The sequence below is a fragment of the Balaenoptera physalus genome, assembly GCF_965194825.1.
Source record: "Balaenoptera physalus genome assembly, chromosome: 14".
Lineage (NCBI taxonomy): Eukaryota > Metazoa > Chordata > Mammalia > Artiodactyla > Balaenopteridae > Balaenoptera > Balaenoptera physalus.
This window is the reverse complement of record NC_138893.1, coordinates 73,704,713-73,724,692: the sequence shown is the minus strand read 5'-3', so window position 1 is coordinate 73,724,692 and position 19,980 is coordinate 73,704,713. Positions and strand designations below refer to the sequence as shown.

General features: G+C 35.5%; 2 long non-coding RNA genes across 2 annotated transcripts in view; both read right to left on the bottom strand.

Moving 5' to 3' along the window:
• LOC309642566 overlaps nt 1-19,980 on the bottom strand; it is a 191,753-nt gene that overhangs the window by 154,405 nt on the left and 17,368 nt on the right. The gene's annotated exons all lie outside the window — the stretch shown is intronic.
• Nucleotides 5,842-16,024, bottom strand: LOC309642567. The gene is made up of 2 exons (XR_014253259.1): nt 14,819-16,024; nt 5,842-14,347 (listed from the first exon to the last, which is right to left on the bottom strand). It is a non-coding gene; the product is annotated as an uncharacterized lncRNA (long non-coding RNA).

Genomic DNA, 19,980 nt, shown 5'->3' with positions numbered 1-19,980 from the left:
TTTTATAAACCAAACATAAATCCTTCTAGAAATTATAATAAATAAGTTTAGCAAGGTTGCAGAACATAAAAATAATCAATCCTTTTTCTATATACTAACAATGTAAAATTAAAAACGGAAATTAAATCAATACCATTTATAATAGTTCTAAGAAAATAATGAGATACTTTGGTATAAATATTTTTAAAAAATCAAGTATAGGATTTATATACCAAAAACTACAAATCACTGATGAAAGAAATTAGCAAAGACCTAAATAAATGGAGATATTCCCAATGTGATAATATTTGAAGGTGGGACCTTTGGGAGGTAATAAGGTCATGGAGGTGGAGCCCTCATAAATGGGATTAGTGTCTTTATAAGAAGTATGAGTTATATGATCTCTCGCTCAGCCTTGTAGGGATAGAGCAAGAAGATAGCTAATTACCAGCCAGGAAATGGGCTATCATCTGACACTGGATCTGCCAATACCTTAATCTTGGATTTCCCAGCTTCCAGCACTATGAGAAATAAAACTTTTTTGTTTAAGCCACTCAGTCTATGTATGTTTATTATAGTAGCCCAACTGACTAAGACACATGTTTACAGATTAGAAGATTCAACATAGTAAAGACATTAATTCTTCCCAACTTGATCTGTAAATGAATGTAATACTGACCAAAATTTCAGCAAAACATATTGTAGATTTAGACAAGCTGATTCTAAAATTTATATGAAAAGGTAAAGAAACTTGAATAGCTATAACAATTTTGATCAAGTATAAAACATTTGGAGAAATCACACTGTCCAAATTTAAGACTTGCTATAAGTCTATAGTAATCAAGACATTGTGATATTGGTGAAGGAATAAACACATATATCAGTGAAACAGAATAGAGTGTCTAGAAATAGACCCTCACAAATATGGCAAATTGATATTTGACAAAGCTGCAAAAGTAACTGAAGAGAGAAAAGACAGCCTTTTTCAACAAATGGTGTTAGAACAATCTGATATATGTAGACAAAAAAATAAACCTTAACCTACATCTCATATCTTATATAAAAATTAATTCAGAATTGCTTATACATCTAAATATATAATGCAAAACTATAAATATTTTAGTAGAAAATCTTCGTAACCTAGGGCTATACAAAGAATTAGAATTCTCAGACATGATACCAAAAACCTGAGACATAAAAATTATATATTTTTGATAAATTGAACCATCAAATTTAACAACTTTTGCTCTGCACAAGGCACTATCAGAAGAATGAAAAAGCAAGCTACCGATTGGGGGAATATGTTTATAAATCACATATCTGACAAAGGACTTCTACCCATAATAATAAAGAACTTTCAAAACACACAGTGAGAAAATAAACAACACATTTTTTTTAAATGGGCAAAATATGTTGACAGACACTTCACCAAAGATGTATGGATGGCAAATAATCACATGAAAAGGTATTCAACATGATTAGCTAGTGAATGCAAATTAAAATCATGATGCAACAAAACTGCCATCTATTGAATGTCTTAACTAAAAATTTCTGATGATACCAAGTGCTAGAGAAGGAGTGGAACAGCTGGATCTCTCATACATTTCTGGTGGGAATATAAAATCATGCAGCCACTATAGAAAATTGGTCAGTAGTTTCTTCTAGAGTTAATCATGTACTTATTATGGCCCAGCAATTTCACTCCTAGGCATTGAACCTCAAGAAGTGAAAACTTATGTTCATGTACACAAAACCTGTACATGGATATTTATAGCAGCTTTACTCTTAATCACCAAACACTGAAAATAACCCAAATATCTCTCAAATAGGGAATGAATAAGCAAGTGGTGCTACATCCACACCATGGAATATCCTTCAGCCATAATAAGGAACAACCATTAATACTCATTAAAAAAAGGATGATTCTCCAAAAGCATTATGCTGACTGATAGAAGCCAATCTCAAAAGGATGTATATCACATGATTTCATTCATTTGACATTCACAAAAAGGCAAAACTACTGTGTTGGAAAACAGATTAGTGGTTGCCAGAGGTTGTGAGTAGGTAGGAAATGTGAGTATAAAGAGAAAACATAAGGAAGTTCTTCTTTTTTTTTGAGTGATGGAATTGTTCCATATGCTGATTATTGTGGTGGTTACATAAATCTATACATGTATTAAAATTCATAGAAACGACATTAATCAGGACAGTGTGGTATTGGCAAAAGAACAGACAAATAAATCAATGGAACGGAATAGAGACCCCAGAAATTGACCTACACAAATAGGGCTTATCAAACTTTGACAAAGCAGCAAAGGAAATTTAATGGGGAAAAGACAGTCTTTTCAACAAATGTTGATGGAACAACTGGACATCCACATACAAAAAAAATTTATCTTGACACAGACCTTACACTTTTCACAAAATTTAATTGAAAATGGACTATAGATTCAAATATAAATGCAAAATTATAAAACTTCTAGGAGTAAACATGGGAGAAAATCTAGGTGTCCTTGGGTTTGGCACTGACTTTGTAATACAGTACGAAGGCACACTCCATGGAAGAAAAAATTGATAAGCTGGGCTTCATTAAAAAGAAAAACATCTATCCTAAGAAATACACTTTTAAGAGAATGAAAAAACAAGCCACAGACTGGGACAAAATAGTTGCCAAATGCATATCTGATAAAGCACTACTATCCAAAATATATGAAGAGCTCTTAAAACTCAAAAATAAGAAAACATACAGCTCAATTAAAATGGGTAAAGGGTCCAAACAAACATCTCACCAAAGAAGATAATCAAATGGCAAATAATCATATGAAAAGATGTAACACATCACATATCATTAGGTAATGGCAAATTAAAATAACAATGATAAACCACTACACACCAATTAGAATAGTTAACATCCAGAACACTGACAACATCATAAGCTAGTGAAGACTCGGCGCAACAGGAATTCTCAATCATTGCTTGTGGAAATGCAAAATGGTACAGCTGCTTTGGAAGAAGAGTCTAGCAGTATCTTCCAAAGCTAAACACAGTCTTACCATACAATCCAGCAATATCTCTCCTTGCAGGTCCACACAAAAATCTACATAGTAATTTCATAACTGCCAAGCCTTGGAAGCAACCAAAATGTCCTTCAGTAGGTGAATGGATAAATAAAATGCTACATCCAGATAATGGAATATTATTTAGCACTGAAAAGAAATGAGCTATCAAGCCACAAAAAGACATGAAGGAACCTTAAATGCACATTACTAAGTGAAAGAAATCAGTCTGAAAGGGCCAGCTATATAATTCCAGCTATATGACATTCTGAACTGGCAAAACTACAGTGACTAATAAGATCAATGGTTTATAGGGATTGAGGGGAAAGGAGGGATGAATAGGTAGAGGGAAGGGGATGTTTAGGACAGTGAAGATACTCTGTATGATAATACAACGGTGGATATATGTCATTATACATTAGTTAAAACCCAACACCAAACGTCAACTATAAAGAAAACTATGACCTTTGGGTGATTATGATGTGTCAATGGAGACTGATTGATCGTAACAAACTACCACTCTGGTGCAAGGTGTTGATAGAAGGGGAGGTTGTGCATGTATAGGGGCAGGGGGTATATGGGAACTTCCTCTCGATTTTGCTGTGAACCTAAAACTACCCTAAAAAATAAAGTCTAGGAGTTACTCAGTTTTCCTGGGTCTCTCCCACGTATGCAGGAGTTGCACATGTTATTACACTTGTTTGGTTTTCTCCTGTTAAAAAGAAACAAAAAACCCCACAAAAGTCTATTAAAAAAAGAACAGTTATTTACCTCCCAAACTAATAATGCAATAAGAGCAAATATTCATTTGGTGCTTACTGTGGATAGTGGAAATATGATATTGATATTGGTCAAAACCTATAGAACTATACAACACAGAGCGAGTCTAAATGTAAACTATGGGATTTAGTCAATAATAATGTATCAATATGGGTTCATCAATTATAACAAATGTACCACATTAATATAAGTTGTTAATAACTGTGTACAGAATATGGGGTAGAAAGGTAGTATATGGGAACTCTTGGTAATACCTGCTCAACTTTTCTGAAAAGCTAAAACTGCTCTAAAAAATATACTCCATTAGCTAAAAAGTCACAGAACTGTACACTGGAAGAAAAAAATCTATTTTACTGTATTGATCATTTTAAAAACTGAAAATAAAAGCAACCTAGGTGTACAACACAGGGGAAAGTTTATACGTGCCTATAAGCAAATCTGCTCAGTCATCATTCAACAAATATTTATTTAGAGCCTCATGGATTTATGAAATTAAACATCTACTCAGAGTACTAGCATTTATTCTTCCTTTTCTTTCACTCAATTAATTAGTGTCAATTAATCTCCATCTTGTGAGACTCTCCAGTCCTGTGGAGCTTTTTCCATTTTTCATGGCTTAGATTTTCTGGCTGATCATTTTCTCCACTTTCTTGCCATTATCTTTGCCTCTCTTGTCCTTTTGCCAAACCCACCTGGCTACTGTGAGACCATTCAACTACTTTCCTTCTTCACCTGCGGACATAGGACACTAAACACTGCTGGAGAAAACTCCCAAAGCACACCCTTGGGAGGGTGGTCATTGTAGCATCTCTGATTTCAAGGAAGTTCCCAGCACTACTCAGTATTGATGTTATATTTGTGTGTTTGAGATCTTCTTCCATAACGGTAATTTTCAACCTTCTCCACTTTTCTTAAATATCTGACTCTACCACCCTGCTTTCCCTCAGCAGTTGGCATTTCACTAAAAATGCATTAGGAGTCAGCACATGAGATCTACCAGAAATTCCCACTACTAAATTGATAAATGTAGCCTCATCCAAAATCATTGTTCCTTCTTTCTGCCTATTAAAGTGGAAGCCTTATCCTTCAGGTCTGCTCTTTCCTCCTGGGTACCTCATCCTATTAATTACTCCTCTCTCTGTTATCGTTCAATTATTTTCAAAGTATCCCTTTCTACAAGATTTCTCCCAAAAGCATTTACACTTTATCAAATCTTTTCCAGTTTTGAAAAAAAAAACCTGTTCAGATAAACATTAGAGCTTCTATCTCGTTCTCTCTTCTTATTGATAACCATTGACTGTCATTGAGATACTTCCTCACTTTTCACTCACTTCTTAATTCAAGTCATCTGACTCTTTTCCATAAAAAAATGTACTGAAAAAGGTATTAATGAACTGTTTGGATGCCAAATCTAATGGGCACTTTTTATCTGTATTTTCCTTGATCTCTTCTCAGCACTTAAAATTTTCTTCCGTTGGTTTCTCTGATTTAATGCTCTTATTCTATTGCTCATTTCTGTTTGTTTGCTTGCTCCTTTATAACCTCTGTTGTCAACTTTTATTCTTTTATCTTTCACCTAAATGATGGTCTTCATACTCAATATATGGTCCCTGGACAACCTCTTTTATTCCTATACATTCAATTAGGAATCTTAACTCCAGTGTAATTCTCTTTCCTGAATTTCAGTTTTATAATCAACCAACCTCCTACTAGTCTCCTCTACTTATATTTCCCAAAGTGTCACAAAATTAAAATAAAAACTGAATTCATTATCCTCTCTTTTCCAGTAATCTCTGTCTTAATTTTCCATTCAATCAGCCAAGTCTGAATTCTGGGTCATCCCTAACATATTCCTCTCTTTAACTGCTCATATCCAATCAGTTCCTAAACCCTGTTGGTTTTACCACCTAAATATCTCTTGAATGCTACACATTTTTCTCCAATGTCAATCACAACACAAGTAAACCCACCATCATATCTCATATGAATTATACATCTAGTCCTTTAACTTGTCTCTTGCCTTCAGTTTTGTCCACCTCTGGTGTCTTTTTTTATATAGCAACCAGAGTTATCTTTCTCAAGCAAGGTTCTAATTAAATCATTCCTCTGCTTAAAATACTTCAATGACTCCTCTTGTGTTCAAACTAAAATTTTGTCTCCTTAGCAGAGCTGACAATCTTCCACAATTTGACCCCATCCTGATTCAGCTCTCACCACTTCCCGTTCACACTCTACTTTCCAATCAACCTGAACTATGTGCACTTCCCACAGCTCGCTGTTCTATCTCATGTCTCCAGGTCTTGGAGAATGGTGCCCCCACTCCCCCCTCTCCACGGAATGCTCTGGAACTCTTTACTACCACACTAGCTTCTATTTATCCTTTATTACTCAGCTAAGATACCACCTTCTCTAGATATCTGTTTCTGGGATAAGTGCAGCCACAATACTCCACATTTACTTCTATCACATCCCTAGTCATGTTATGTTATAACGGTTGGTTACTTGCCTGATCTCATGCTACCGGAACTTCTCGAGGGCAAATTTAAAATTCCCCCCCCTTTTTTTTTTTCTCTTTTTGCTGTGCCATGCGGCTTGTGGGAACTTAGTTCCCCAACCAGGGATCAGGGATCGAACCTGTGTTCCCTGCGGTGGAAGTGCAGTCCTAACCACTGGGCCGCCAGGGAATTCCCAAAATTCTGTGTCTTACTGATCTCTGTGTTCCTGATGTCTAACCCTGTAGACAACCAAGAAGTGTTTAAACAAAACAAAACAAGAAATGTTTAAAGAAGGAAGTTAGAAAATCAAGAAGGAGGGAAGGGAGGGAGGACTACTCATGTACATGCCCTCTAAGGTCCCAGCTATGTAAAGCTGCAGAAATACTAACAGGTATTTTGTTCCTGGCATGGGATTATGGGTAATTCCTCCCTAGTTTTGAAACACTGTTTTTAATGTTGTTACATTGCTTCTATAATTAAAACAAAACTAATTTGTGTTCTGCAGATGCCTGACAGGGAGTGCTGCTGTGGCAGAGACTTCTCTGTGTTCTCTTAAAGTTATGTCTTCTTCATGGCACACACCCAAACTGGATTCCTTAGCCTCTCTCTCTGTTACTGTAGCCATGGGATCAAGTTCCAGCACAGAGAATGCAGTGCTGTGTGCCACTTCAATGCTTAGTCTCAAAATATCCTCCCACAGTGAACTCGGTTCTCTCTTCCTGTCTGGAAGGTGACCAGAAAGAACTTCAAGAACCTCAAAAAGGGAAGAACCACAAGATGGAAGAATCCTGGGTTCTTAAGTGATGGCCTGGAAAGCCACCCAACCAAAATCCCTCAACTGGACTTTACCTGAGTGAGAAATTTGTTTCTATTGCAGTAAATCACCAAGGTTTGAGAATTTATATATATACATCTATATGGCAGTTAAGCTAAAGTAATACTCTTGGTAAAGAGCTTAATATGGTCCCAACTAGAATCTGAGATGACCTTGATTTATAAATGGCTTGTTCTAGGGCACATGAAAAACGAGCACCAAACTTGACTCTTACAGCTCTGAAATGATGAAATTTTAAATTGGTTATATATATATATATATCCTACATGAACTGTTTGAGTTTAAGGAGATAATAGAGATGTTATTGGCCATCCTCTCCATATTTACACATGAGAATCCTGAGGTGCAGAAAGGGAAAGGCTAGTCCGGTGTGGCTGAGTTGTCTTGCTTTCAAGTCTCCTAACTCATACATGAGAATGTCCTGTTTGGAACAGCTGGGTCTCCACTGATTGTCCAGGACGACACATGTGCTCTGGGTGTCTAAATGCAGTCCTCTCCCTCAAACCCCCATGGGCATTCCTCCTGAAACTGCCCCTGTGGTTGAGAAGGATCACTTTCTCAGACAGAGGAGAACAGTTCTCTGACCAAGAGCATACAACCAGCTGCACTCCCCTGATAGAACCTTTAGAACCACCATTCTTCAGCTCAGAATATTTCTGTTATCTTGGTGTCACAATGAACTTCCTAAATCAGATACAAAAAAAAAAAAAGCATAAATTTTGAGGTAAGAATGAACTAATTTTGCTACATCACATTTAAGAATTCTTATTCAACAAAGGATGCTGTAGATTTTGTTATCTGATGACAGCCTAGGAGAAGATGGTGGAAAAACAGAATCCCTCATCCACTTCTGGTAGAAGTGTAAAATGAGATGTTATTTGGATCTATCTGATTGAGAGCTATCTGGGTATACTTAGTGAAATTACATATGTGCACATTCTATGATCCAGCAATACATGAAGAAAACTCCAACACAGGTCTACAAGAGAACAGGTAAAATGGTGGAAGGGAGCCACTGCTAGAAGAATGAAAGCAAAATGTGAGGGATAAATACTGGACTGCACTGCAGCATTCAGAAACACTTAAGATCTGCATAGAGCAACACAGGTAGTATTAAGAACAACACAAAACAAATCCGGAGGGAAAAAAGTATAAAACAAAGCAATGTTGGTGTGCATGTGCTATATATGTAAACTTAAATACATAGGAAACAGCATAAAATACATTTTTCTTTTTTATCAAGAAAGTTTTTGGGCATACAGATGTATGCACAATATAACAAAAAGCCCATATACCTGCCACTCAGCTTAAGAAATAAAACATTACATTTAAAATTCTAAGGAATTTTAGCTAAGGACAATTCTCCAGAGAAGGGGCAACTGGGAATGTTACAAGTCAACATTCATGGCAGTTAAGGGATGCAGCAGGCTACCAACATTATCTATTACAATATTATCATTTTTCAGAATGAATATATACCCCCCAAACATGTAGATTTCACACATTATGACAAGTGTTGAGAAAAAGAAATGAAGTTAGGGATGGGTAAAGTAAAAACTTAAATGCATATTACTAAATGAACAGTCATCAGGAAAGGCTACATACTGTATGATTCCAACTATATGATATCTTGGAAAAGGCAAAACTATGGAGACAGAAGAAAGACCAGTGGTTGCCCAGGGAAAGGGGAAAGGGAGGGATAAACAGGCAGAGAACAGAGGATTTTTAGGGCAGTGAAAATACTCTGCATGATACATACCATTGTCCATTTGTCCAAACCCATAAAATGTACAACACCAAGAGTGTTGTCGGGGCTTCCCTGGTGGCGCAGTGGTTGAGAATCTGCCTGCTAATGCAGGGGACACGGGTTCGAGCCCTGGTCTGGGAAGATCCCACATGCCGCGGAGCAACTAGGCCTGTGAGCCACAACTACTGAGCCTGCACGTCTGGAGCCTGTGCTCTGCAACAACAGAGGCCGCGATAGTGAGAGGCCTGCGCACCGCGATGAAGAGTGGCCCCCATTTGCCACAAATAGAGAAAGCCCTTGCACAGAAACGAAGACCCAACACAGCCAAAAAAAATTTTTTAATAAAAAAAATTTAAAAAAGAGTGTTGTCAACTATGGACTTTGGGTGACTATGATGTGCCAGTGTAGGTTCATCAGTTATAACAAATGCACCACTCTGGTGACAGATGTTGATAATGAGGAAGACCACGAATGTTTGTGGGCAAGAGCTCTAATGGGAAATCTCTGTAACCTCCTCTCAATTTTCCTGTGAATCTAAAACTGCTTTAAAAAAAAATACAGTAAAAGCAAAAACAAAAACTGAAAGGGTTTTTTTACTGGATAATTGAATGTGAAGTTCAAGTCACGCACATCTCTGAGTCCGAGATACAGTAAAAGATTGATATAAATAAATACAGTAAGCAATAAATACACAATCTCTTCCCCAACAACACACTTACCCTTTAAAAACATTGATTTGCCAAAACTGAGGAAGCCCTGTGAACAGTCAAGGTCTATAATTTAGGTGATTTTTGGTGAGCTTTTGTAACTCTCTACTAATAAGCCTGTGTTCAGGCATTCTTCAATTGTAGCTCTTAACTGCAAACTTTGGAACACTCTAAATTAGGGGTGAGTGATGCCAAATTCACTAAAACCCAATACATACTGATGGACTGAATTTTATTTCTCACTGTAGAATTATTTTCAACCTCAAATCTCATATATATTTGCATTCTGAAGAAGCATAAGCTTTGTGTTCTGATTTATTTATGCTTAATTCCACAGGCAATTTTTTGCCAAGACTTGTTTGATATCTAAGAAGACTTGGGAGTGATATTTTTCTATGCTGGCTATCTTGCAAGCAGAATAAGATGCATGTTACACAGTTCATCCATTTTGTCTTTTTTCCTGGCCATCCAAATGCATTCTTACATTTCCATATTCTCCCCACTTATACTGCCACCTCTAACCACCTCACTTGAAACATACAGATTAATCAGATTCCAGTCTAACTTTTATAAAGCTCACCTAGAATCAAGTTAGGCAAGATGATGAAAGAGTTAGCAGGAATCTCTATCCCAATGGAGTATCTATCTATTCCAAAATTTAAAGGAAAAGAAAACCCAGAAACAATGTATAAAATTAAGCAGAATAATGAGCCCTATAGGTGTCACTACAGAAGCCATAACATGACAGACTGAGGCTTCAGAGGGAAGATTTGGCATCTCAGTGCTGTCTCAGAAACAGATCACTTGGCTTTGGGCCCAAATGAGTCAAGGAGGGCCAGTGAGGCCGGGTTCAGAATCAGAATCATGGGAGGATTGTACCTGGTTGATAGGATAAAGAGAACGCCTGCACTGCCCCCACCCCCCAGCCCCCAGAACCCTAGGAAATGACAGCTTCTGTCTAGGACTTTGGGTGGGCAAAAATGTCTTCTAGGTCTCCCATGGAAATTTAATTCGTAAGTTTATTTCATGTGTGGAAATAAAGTCAGAATTTTCTCTACTCAGGATGGTAATTCACAAATGAGAAAAACAACAGTAAAATGTAGTTTCCAGCTGTTGAAAACTCTTAGGCTGTCTGGCAAAACTAAATGCAAAGCAATCCAGATTAACTATTATACAGTTTGGGTGTATAAGAAAGATGTTTAGGGACTTCCCTGGTGGCACAGTGGTTAAGAATCCACCTGCCAATGCAGGGGACATGGGTTCAATCCCTGGTCCAGGAAGATCCCACATGCTGCGGAGCAACTGAGCCTGTGTGCCACAACTACTGAGTCCCTGTTCTGCAGCTGCTGAAGCCCGCATGCCTAGAGCCCGTGCTCCACAAGAGAAGCCACCGCAATGAGAAGACCATGCACCACAATGAAGGGTAGCCCCCGCTTGCCACAACTAGAGGGAAAAGCCCGAGTGCAGCAACAAAGACCAAATGCAGCCAAAAACTAAATATATTTTTTAAAAATTTATTTAAAAAAAAAAAAGATGTCTATAGACAAAACAGTCTCTCCTGAAGATGTGCTTACATAAAATAAGAGAATGATCCACCATGAGGGAGAGTCAGAAGACAGCAAAAAGCAGATTAAGTCCAAAAAGGAAGCACAAAGGAAATATACGAAGAAAATCAATATGCTAAGAAAAGAGACAAATTAAACAGAAAACAAAAATATAACAGAAAGGACTGACGAAAACAAAACTTGGTTCTTTAAAGAGTAAAAGATTGATTAAAAAAATTAACAGTAATGATGAAAAAAAAGAAAGAAAAAATTTCCAAAATCAGGAAGGAAGAGGAGGAGATCACATTTAAAATTAAAGGTATTATGATCAACTTTTTGATAATAAATTTTATAATTTAGATGCAATAAACAAATCTCAGAAAAATCATAATTCACTAAAACTGGCATAGGAATAAGAGAAAATATAAATAGTCCTTTTCTATCAAGGAAATTGTATCCTTTTTTTTAAAAAAAAAAAAAGAACTCCTCACAAATGAAATGGTAGTCCCATATTGCTTCATAGGGAAAGTCCGGTAAACTTTTAGGGTAGAAAAACACCAAGCTTATAGAAATCTTTCCAGAAAATGGAAAAAGAGGGAGCATCCGCCATTTCATTTTATGAAAACAGAATGAACTTGGTTTTAAAACAAAGTGGAGACATTATAAGGAAGGAAACGTACTGGCCAATCCTACTTAAATGAAACTTTTAAAAGATAATATTTGCAAAAACACGCAGCAATACATAAAAATGATAACATAAAATGTGGTTGGTTTATCATTCAAAAATCAATCAGTGTAATATGACTCACTACCAGAACAGAGGAGAGAAACGTTATTTCAATAGATGCCCTAGGTATCACGTGATAAAATTCAAGCTCTACTGATGACAAAAATTAAAAACTACTAGCAAACCCAGAATATAAAGCTTTGCCTTAATCCTCAAAGAATAAAAACCTGATGATATTTAGCAACTAATATGTTCCCTCTTACTCCTTCTTTTCAACATTGTAGGACAAGGGAAAGAAAACACATGTATAAGGATCAAAAAGTAAGGAATAAAGCTGTAATTATTTTTAGATGATATCTAAATTACAAATATAATTTCCAATAGCAAATATAATGAAAAATAGAACAGCAAAATAAAGCGCATGCTAGTCATCCAATGGAATATTATTCAGCCATAAAAATGAATGAACTAAGGCTTTACATAAAAAACGATTGTTGACTCTTACAAATATAGCATTGAGTAGGTAACCCAGACACAAAAGAATGTCTGTATGATTTCACCTATAAAATTTCAAAAGCCTGCATGACTTATCAGTGATGGTAAAAACCTGGATAGTGGTTATATTCCAGGAGAAAAGGAATATAATAATTGAGAGGGGACATGAGGGAGTCTTAGGGGTTTCTATTTACATTTTATTTCTTGGATAATGTAGTGATCACACAAATGGATTCATTTATAATTAATCACTAGGCTATATTCTTATCATTTTTATACTTTTCTGTATTATAGTCAACTTTAAATTTTTTTAAGTTTACAATCCAACAAAGTACAGAACAATTTTTAGAATGCTACCTTTTGTGTAAGAAAGGATGGGAAATTAAGATCTATATACTTATATTATCTAACCTATCTAGATACACACATACACACACTTGCTTATTTTTGAAAAAGAAACACTGAAAAAATAAACAAGAAGCAAAGTACAACTGTTAATTTTAAAAGGAGAAAAGAATTAAAACAAAAATTCTCACATTATACTTTTTATATGCTTTTGGTTTTGAACCAAGTAAATGTTTTTCATATTTAAAAATAGACTTTAAAAAGTAATCCCCAAAATGAAAAATCAACTGAAACAGACTTACTCCTCCTGTTAGTATTAGAAAGTTGCAAGAAATCATTGTTCTTATTCTACCAACCAAAACAAGCTGGTTATGCAATAAAATTATAGCTTTAAACAATCCCATCAGAAACTTCAGAATGCAAATGCACTAAATTCCAGAAAAGGATAAACACATTATAGGATAAAAGAAACTGATGGCTCATGGAGAACTGTGAAGAGGAAAAATCCATCATGGATGAGGTTTAGGAGAACATAAAAACACTTTTAATACACTTGCCATGGCCCTGAGTGGGCTTGCATTACGATCTGAAATTCTGAGCTACCTCAGCTACAAAGTCTTCCTCACCCACCAACTCTTTCCCATGGATCTTCACTGAACGTTCAGGAGTACCATGTGAAAGGCTGGATACAGGGCAAGAGCTGAGAGAGATCCCAGTGAGGTGCATGGACCCTCCCCCAAGTGCAAGGCAAATACCCTCCAAAAGCAGAGGTAGGAAGGGAACTGAGAGAAACTGATCAATCAAGGCAAACTGGGTTTGCCACAACTGGACAGCTGAGGGCAGAGCAGGAGAGCTGAGGGAAATTACAGTTGGGTATTTATACATTCCTCTCTGAGTAACTGATAGAGTAAGTACACAAAAATTGGTAGAAGACAAGATTTGAAAAATGCTATCATGCAACTTGACCTAACTGGCATTTATAGAACACCTCCCTTCAAAACCACAGTATACTTATTATTTTCAGTGGCATGTGGAAGAGTCACCAAGACAGACCAATATTCTAGGTCATAAGACAAGTTTTGATTAATATGAAACAGTGGAATCATGCAGAGTATATTATCTGGCTAAAAGTATTTTAAATTAGAAATCAACATCATTAGGATATCCAGAAAATCCCCAAATATTTGGCAATTTAGTAATACCGCTTTAAATAATTCATGAGTCAAAGAAAAAATCAGAAAGAAAATTAAAAAGCATTTTGAAGTTAGTGATAATGAAAACCCAACATATCTAACTGTGTGGGTTATGGCTAAAGAGGTGCTTAGACAGCATTAAATAGCTTTAAATGATTATATTAGAAAAGAAGGAAGGGCTGAAACCAATTACCTTAAGAAGCTAAAAAAGATCGAATTACACCAAAAATAAGCAGAAGGAAAAACGAATATCAGTAGTCAATAAAATAGAAAAATGACAAATACAAAAAAATTGATGTCAGTACTTTGAAAACAGTAATAAAATTAATCAAAATCTAACAAGATTGGTTAAGATAAAAAGAAAACACAAATTGCCAACATCAGGAATGAAAGAGAGAACATCATTATAGATCTATTAACATTAAAGTGATATACATATGGAATCTAAAAAAAAAAAATGGTTTTTTTTTTTAAACATCTTTATTGAAGTATAATTGCCTTACAATGGTGTGTTAGCTTCTGCTTTATAACAAAGTGAATCAGTTATACACATACAATATGTTCCCATATCTCTTCCCTCTTGCATCTCCCTCCCTCCCACCCTCCCCATCCCACCGCTCTAGGTGGTCACAAAGCACCGAGCTGATCTCCCTGTGCTATGTGGCTGCTTCCCACTAGCTATCTATTTTACATTGGTAGTGTATATATGTCCATGACACTCTCTTACCCTGTCACATGTCACCCCACCCCCTCCCCATATCCTCAAGTCCATTCTCTAGTAGGTCTGTGTCTTTATTCCCGTCTTGCCACTAGGTTCTTCATGGCTTTTTTTTTTTTTTTTCCTTAGATTCCGTATATATGTGTTAGCATACTGTATTTGTTTTTCTCTTTCTGACTTACTTCACTCTGTATGACAGACTCTAAATGAAATGGTTTTGAAGAACCTAGGGGCAGGACAGGAATAAAGACTTGAGGACACGGGGAGGGGCAAGGGTAAGCTGGGACGAAGTGAGAGAGTGGATTGACATATATACACTACCAAATGTAAAACAGATAGCTAGTGGGAAGCAGCTGCATAGCACAGGGAGATCAGCTTGGTGCTTTGTGACCACGTAGAGGGGTGGGATAGGGAGGGTGGGAGGGAGACGCAAGAGGGAGGGGATAAGGGGATATATGTATACGTATAGCTGATTCACTTTGTTGTATAGCTGATTCACTTTGTTATAGAGCAGCAGCTAACACAACAATGTAAAGCAATTATACTCCAATAAAGATGTTAAAAAAATAAATAAAGTGATAATAAGGGAATAGTATGAAGAACTTTGACAATAAATTCTTTAACATAGCTTAAAAGAACAAACCCTTGAAAAGTAGAACTTAAGGTTAACAGAAGCAGAAATAGAAAATCTAAAAGTCACAATATCTACTAAAAATGAAATTTATAATAAAAAAATCATTCCACAAAGAAAATTCCAAGTCCACATGACTTCATAACAATTCAATGAAACATTAAGAGAGATAATGCAAATTCTACACAAACTTTTTAGAATATACAGGAGAAAGGGGCAATTTCTTACACATTTCATTAAACTGACATAATACTGATATAAATATCTTACAAAAACATTAGAAGGAAAACAATTACAGATCAATATTCCTCATGAACACGGACACAAAATACTTAATAAAATATCAGCATATCTTTTCCAGCAGTCAATAAAAAGAATAATAAATCATCAAAAGGAATTTATCTCAGGAATGCAAAGTTGTTTTAACATGTGAAAGTCAAGCAATGTAATTTACCACATCAACAGAATGATGAGAAAAAGAAATGATCACCTCAGTAAATACAGTAAAGCATTTGATTAAATTTACCACTTCGTCATGATAATAACTCTCAGGAAACCAAGAACAGAAGAGAAATTCCTCATTCTGATAAAATACATTTATACAATGAAAACAAAAAACCCACTATTGCTAACACCATGCTTAACTGTGAAATACTGAATGCCTTTCCACCAAGATCAGGAAGAAGGCAAAAATATCTGCTCCTAATTTATATTCAACATTATACTGGAAGTCCAAACTAGTAAAGAATAAAGGAAGGAAGGAAGGAAGGAAGGAAGGAAGGAAGGGAGGGAGGGAGGGAGGGAGGGAGGGAGGGAGGGAGGTTAGGGGAAAAGGAAAATAAAGATTGGAAAAGAGGTAAAATTGTTACCTGTTATCATTTTCAGATAATGATTGTATATGTAGAAACCCCTATGGAATCTACTAAAAAAACTACTAGAAGCAAGAATTAAATATACAAAAACTAAATATAATTCTAATACTAGCAAATCAAAATTGACAAGTAAAATTTATACAACAGTAATGCAATACCACCACCAATTATCATAAACATATTTAGGAGGAAATTAACAAATAATATGCTGGTCTTTTATACTAAAAACTACAAAATAAGGCAGAAAGTAATTAAAGACCAAAAAAAGAGATAGAAAGGTATAAAGATAGACAATAAAGGTATCTATCATATTCATATACTAGAAAACTCAACTTCGTTAAGATGTCAGTTCTTTCCAAATGATATAGACTCAATGCAATCCCAATCAAAGTCACATCAGGCTTTCATTATTTATTTATCTACTTACTTTAGAAATTGATAATATTATTCTAAAATCAGTGTAGAAAACAAAGGACCTAGAATAACTAAAACAACCCTGAGAAAGAATAATACAGTTGGAGGATTTGCAATACCTAATTTGAAAATCACAGAAATCATCAGAGTGTGTTCTGGGGGGTAAAGATAGACAAACAGATCAATAGATTAGAAAGTCCAGAAATGGAGCCAATAAATTATTTGATTTTTGATAAAGTCACTGTAATAGGTATCTATTGCTGTGTAACAAATTGCCACAAAACTTAGCAGCTCAAAGTAACAAACCTTTATTATCTCACAATTTTTGTAGGTTAGGAATCCAGGCACAGCTCAGCTGGAATGCAATCAAGGTGTGGCTGGGACTATATCCCTCTCAAGGTGCTACTGGAAAAGGATATGATTCAAGCTCACTCATGCGGCTGTGGCCAAGATTCAGTTCTTAGCAGGTTGTTGGACCGAGGACCTCAGTTCTTTAGTATTAGCTATTGGACTCCAGTTCCTGACCGCACTGGCCTCTCCAAAGGGGAGCTTATAGCACTGCAACTTGCTTCAACAGTGCAAGTGAGGCGAGTGAGGGGGAGGGAGGAAGAGAGAGAGGGAGGAAAGGGCTAACTATGTTTAGCGCTTTTGCATCACTTCACTGATCATTCTGATATCATTTTTGTGATGTTTCTGTCCAATTTTTCTACTCTTTTTTCATTAAGTTGTTAGTGCTCTTCATGTATTAAAAAAAAGTCAAATTCATAGAAGCAGAGAGTAGAAGAGTGGTTGTAAGTGGCTGGAGGTGGGGGAAGTAAGGAGAGCTTGGTTAAAGGGTGCAACTTTCAGTTATAAGATGAATAAGGTGTGAAGATGTAATGTATAATATGGTGACTACATTGATAACACTGTACTGTATAATTGAAATTTACAAAGTGAGTAGAACTTAAGTGTTAACAACAACAACAGGTAAATACGTGAAGGAATGGAAGTGTTAATTCATTGCAGGGAGTCCTTTCACAATTTGTAAGTATATCAAAACATCACGTTATACACTTTAAATATCTTACAATTTTATTTATCAGTTATACTTCAATAAAAATTATTTAAAAAGTTAAAATATCACCTCTAAAAAATTGATAGTGTAGGCCTGTTTCTGGACTCTCTGTTCTCTTCCATTGATCCATCTGTCTACCCTTATGCCAAAAACTCACTATTTTGATAAATGTAGCTTTATATTGTCTTGAAATCATAAAGTTTAATTCCTCTGTATTTGCTCATATTTTTCAAGATTTTTGTGGCTGTAGATCAGCTTCTAAATTTCTACAAAACACCAGCTGAGATTATGATTAGAATTACCTTAAGCTTACAGATCAATTTGGAAAAACTGACATCACAAAATGTGGAGACTTCTAATTCATAAACATATTATATCTTGCCATTTATTTAGGCCTTCTTTAATTTCTTTCAGCTATGCATTAAATTTTTTAGTGCATGACTTTCATTATATCTGTTACTTTTAAATAAATTATCCTTTATCTTTATTCCATACACCATTTTCTAATTATTTGCTGCTATGATGTAGAAATCAAATGGTTTTTGTATACTGCTCAGGTATCCTGCTATCTTACTAAATTAATTACTGTCTAAGTTGGGTTTTTTATAGATCTCTCTGGATTTTTTAATGTAAAAATCACGTTATCTATGAACACAGATAATTCACCTTTTTTATTTTACCAAGTATTTATGCTTTTTATTTTTTACTTCTTGCCTTATTGTGCTGGCTGGGACTGCCGGTACAATGCTAAATAGAAATGATAAGATCAGACATCTTTGCCTTGATCTAAATCACAGGATGACAATGTAAAATATTTTATTGTGGAGTATACTGTTAGGTGTAGTTTTTCATGACTTTTTTCATATTGAGGAATTGTTTTTCTATTTCTAGTTTTCTGAGGTTTCACAACATGAATGGGTTTTAAATTTCATCAAATTATTTTTAGGCATCAATAACTACAATCAGGGAGAAGATATTTGCAAATCCTGTATCTAAGAGCTTAATATCCAGAATATATAAAGAACTCCTTCAATTCAACAACAACAAAAAAACAAACAACCCAATTCAAAAACGGGCAGAGGACTTGAACAGACAGTTCTCCAAAGAAGATACACAAATGGCCAGCAAAAGCACATGGAAAGATGCTCAACATCACTAATCATTAAGGAAATGCAAATCAAAACACAGTGAGATACCACCTCAAACCCATTTGGATGGCTATTATCAAAAAATGGAAAATACATATTAGTGAGGTTGTGAAGAAATTGGAACCCTCATACATTGCTGGTACGAATGTAAAACGGTGTACCCACTGTTATCGACATGCTGTATTATTTCATTTGTTTTCACTTTACCCTGTCTTTTTTTGATCTTCTATTATTCTTTTCCTGTTTTTTTGTTTAAATCTTTTTCTTTTTTTTAGTAATTGATTTTAATGTCTCTATTAGCATTTAGCTATACGTCTTTGTATTCCATTTAGTGATTGCTCTAGGAATTACATTAAGAATCTTTAAAAGTTAATATTATACCACTTTACCATAAGTATATGGATCTTCCTATAGCATAGTTTCATTTTTTTCTTGTCCTTTGCAACTTTTTTGGTCATATCTATGTAATATAATACTGCATTATACACCTACACCTTTAATAATTGATAAGGGACTGGGCAGTGATATTTGTTACTGTGTGAATTTCTTTTTTCCCCAAAAAAAATTCACCCAAAGGTTTTTGCATCAATTGGTAATATTTGCTTGAATAAATTTTTACATTAGAGGTTGAAAATTTGTGATTTTCAAATTCTACATTGATTAGTTGTCATTTTTGCGCCTCCCCCCCCCCCCTTTAGAAACATCTCTGCAGAAACTGAAAGCTAATGAATAAGAATTAGAAGATTATCATTTCAAAGATCTACATCTGCCAGGCCATTTGCCCTTTTGAAATGTCCCCTGTAATGTGAGAGTGCTAGGTATGAGGCCAGTCTGACTGGAGTTTCCTTTATCAGAGCAAGATGGTGGCTTCAGGCCTCCATGAAGTTCCAAGAGCCATCACTCAGGGGTCTCCCATGGAGCTGGTTCTGGAAAGGGACTTTCCTTATTAATTAAGTCAGAAATAATTAATTTCCAGTGGAGACATGTCGGCTTCTGGGTTGCAGTGGATTAAGGTGTGTCTCTCCACCTGATTAAATGGTTACCAACCATCTACAGTAAAAACAGATTTCATACCCAAAGCCATCTTTTCTTTTCTGAGCTGATTATCTTCTTTCAAGCCAAGAAGAAATAATTCCAAACAAGCACTCTTGGGTAGACCGCAACAGATCCTATTTCATTTTATCTCTGCCTTATTTGCTTGGAATGGCCAACTCTCTCCTTAATAGAAATTAAGAGG